Source organism: Neolamprologus brichardi, chromosome 6, assembly GCF_056152115.1.
Source record: "Neolamprologus brichardi isolate AB-2024 chromosome 6, ASM5615211v1, whole genome shotgun sequence".
NCBI lineage: Eukaryota > Metazoa > Chordata > Actinopteri > Cichliformes > Cichlidae > Neolamprologus > Neolamprologus brichardi.
Window position 1 is genome coordinate 19,032,115 of NC_142109.1, and position 3,618 is coordinate 19,035,732.

General features: G+C 41.3%; 1 pseudogene; it reads left to right on the forward strand.

Annotated features, from left to right (window-relative positions):
• The first annotated feature begins 313 nt into the window (after positions 1-313).
• LOC148102523 (uncharacterized) lies at positions 314-1,999 on the forward strand (annotated as a pseudogene).
• The last annotated feature ends 1,619 nt before the right edge of the window (positions 2,000-3,618 follow it).

Here is a 3,618-nt window from a genome sequence, read left to right on the forward strand (position 1 = left end):
ATACAGTGTTAAATTAATGTGTGATGAGTAACCTGTGCATTGTGCATATGGTGGGTTTCAGCAGTTGCTGTAAGAAACAGTATTACTGGCTTGGACAAGATATGTAATGGTGACTTATAGCTAAGGTGACTTAAGTATACATGTTAAGTGATGTTTAAAGAGTAACAGTAATTACTGTGCTTTAAAGTTGTAACAGTAAGCTGAGATTAATATTCATTTGCTCCTCAACTACCAAATCAAATTTAAGCTGCTGCATTAACATTTACATTAAGGCTAAGTATACAAATTAAAAACAAAACAAAACCCTCCAACAATGGCAGAGTTTGAGGCTAATCCAGAAATCAGTAAAAAGGGTGATGTGGAACAACTTTCTGCAGATGAGCAACTACAAGCAGTTGAAGGCACAGCTGATGATGTTTCTACTATCAGAAAGAGCACGACAGAGCCAACGAGTCCGTACGTTGACGGAAAAGGGCAAAGAACTGTACGATAAGCACATAGGCTACATTCACACTGCAGGCAAAAGCGCATCAAATCCAACTTTTTTGAACCTATGCGACCCATATCCAATCATGGTATGACAGTGTGAACAGCACAAATCCAATATTTTCAAATCCAATCTGGGTCACGTTCGTATATGGTACTGAATCCGATACATATCTGATGTTTTAGAAAGCAACTGCTGTTTGAATGGTCATGTCGCATTAAATCCATCTTTTACATCACTGACACTAGACAGACGCCAATTATCAGCGCCGGAGAAGTGCCCGAGAAGACATTGTGAATGCTTCTTGGCCATCCAGTGAAACTGTTGGGACGACAACGTTGGAGAAACGTGAACATTTTATTTGTACTGTATAATCTGCAGATTCTGACAGAAATCAACTATCCTTTGAAGCACTGCTCCTCTCTAAAACAGCAATAAGGATCATTATTAGGCCATATGTAAATAAAAAAAATAACTTTATAACTTAAAGCAAAATTGGGAAACGTAAAGTCAGAAATAAGTCTTTATATTAAGGGCCATTAGTCAATCAGTACTGTTTGGTCTGGGTCTAAACAGAGCGCGTTGTGTGTGATGTCTTCTTTTGCGCATTCAGGCCGCTTTGAGGGTTCACACTAGAGCGCGTTTGCTGTCACATTTTATTTGTGGTGTGAAAAAGCAGACAAAAAAATCGGATTTGATCAAAAAATCGGAATTGAGCATTAAGACCTGCAGTGTCAACGTTGTCATTAAGGATGCGAAAGGAGCTATAGATGGTCAGTGCTAAAAGGATCTGCTACAAGAACATGATTCCAAGGTTCCAAGGTTCCACTACTTAGAACGTTAGGTTCCAAGTAGTGTGGAGGTTCAAAGAAATGAAGAACATTGGAAGGATACTGAGTCTTTACCTAAGTCAGTAGCCTCAGATGTGGAAAGTCATAGGGATGAACAATGGAAGGAGACTGAATCTATGCCTAAGTTAGCCTCAGACAGGATGAGTGTTAAGTCACACCACACTAACCTCTCTTCTCATTCAAGGGTTTCCTCCAGACACTCCAGCAGGCTCTCAGCTAAAAGACAAGATGCATCTGCTGAAGTTGCAGCAAATGAGGCTGCTCTGCAAGTTCTGCTTGAACAAGAAATCCATAGGAAGAAAACTGAAAGACAAGAAGCAGAAATAGCACAAAGACAAAAGGCTCTAGAAGCTAAGCCCAGAGAAGTAGAACGACTTGTTACTGTAAAAAAGCTGATTGCAGCAAAGGCTCGACAGCAGGTGTATGAATAAAGTGAATGTTCAGATGAAGAAATATACAACCTACTTCACCACAGATCTGACAAGAAAAATGAAGTCAAGTCTGAAAACAATGACCAGCATATCAAACGGTGTTAGTCGCCACCGCAACGAGAGGTGAACACAGAAGATCTGGTTAAAGCATTTGCAGTGTCTCTTAATGCAAGTCGTCTTCCGGTACCAGAGCCAACAATATTCAGTGGCAATCCTATCAGATACAATGATTGGAAAATTTCCTTTCAGACTCTGATCGACAGGAAAAATATACGAGTTGAAGAAAAGACTTATTACCTGAGAAAATATGTAAGTGGATCGCAAGTAAGGCAATAGAAGGCTACTTCCCACTTGGCACAGAGGCTGCATACTATGCAGCATGGGCAGTTCTCAAAGAGAGGTATGGCAATCCCTTCCTCGTAGCCAAGGCCTTCAAATACAAACTTGGCGCATGGCCTAAGATAAGCTCTAAAGGCAGTATGGAACTTCGAGCATTTGCTGACTTCCTTTGCTGCTGCAAGACAGCCATGTCGCATATGAAGGGGTTTGAAGTGCCTGTAATCCTATAACATCTCTCTTTGCTCTCAAGCCAAGTGAAATAGAAGGGGAACAGAAGCAATGTAGCAAAGGTGCTAGCAATTAACTCTAATGAAAGAACTGTTAGTGCTAGTTGTGTGTACTGTGAAAGGTCGGGTCACAGCCTACTTAAGTGTAGAAGGTTCAAAAGTGAGAGCATTGTAGAGACTAAAGTTTGCTCAAGACAAAAAGTTATGTTTTGGCTATCTGAAATCTGGTCATTGCTCCAAGGATTGTGAAAGCAGAGAAACCTGTGACATATGTAATAAAAGGCATCCAACATGTCTTCATGACAATTGTACTAAGGAAGAGAGAACAAGGAGAAATCAAACCAAGAACAGTGACGGGACAAGACAAACGAACTCAGACGTCTCACAAGACGACAGTGTCACACCAACAACAAGTGAAGCAACTTCTAACAGAGTCACACAGAATGTTGACAACACTCACACATCTTCCATTATTCCAGTATGGGTTTCAACCAAAGGTGAGCCAGAGCATGAAATTCTTGTGTACGCACTCCTTGATACAACCTTTATTCTTGAAGAAATGGCACAAGCTTTGCATATCAAAGGTGAATCAACTCAGCTAAAGCTCACTACCATGTCTTCAAGAAACACAGTTGTGTCTTGTTGCAAGCTCTCAGGTCTACAAGTCAGAGGATTCTACTCAAGACCATTCTCCTACCAGTAACATTTGCCAGAGATTGTATACCCGCAAACCGAGATCACATTCAGGCATGGCCTCATCTCAAATGCATTGCAAGTGAGATCGCTCCACTTCAAAGCTGTGATGTTGGTCTGCTGATTGGGTACAACTGCCCCCAAGCACTTGTTTCTCGTGAGGTTGTGTCTGGAAAGGAAAATCAGCCGTTTGCACAAAGAACTGATCTGGGATGGAGTATTGTGGGTTATGGAAATCCATGTCTCGATTATGGAGATGCCTTCGGAGTAAGTCACCAAGTCATTGTGAAGGAAGTGGTGCCTGACATTCAGCCCTCTTCAAACCTCACCAACAAGGTTCACTATGTCTACAGAACTCAAATAAAGGAAATGATCTCTTCCACAGAGGTCCTAAAGATGTTGGAGTCTGACTTTGTTGAGAAACAGCAGAAGATACAAAGGTCTCTCAAGAAGATCTCAAATTTCTAACAAAGATAAGACTGGCATTGGGCACAAGGAGGATGGTCATTTTGAGATGCCACTCCCATTCAAGAGTGAAAGGCCTAACCTGCTGAACAACAAGGCATGTGCTATTCATCATCTCAAATGTT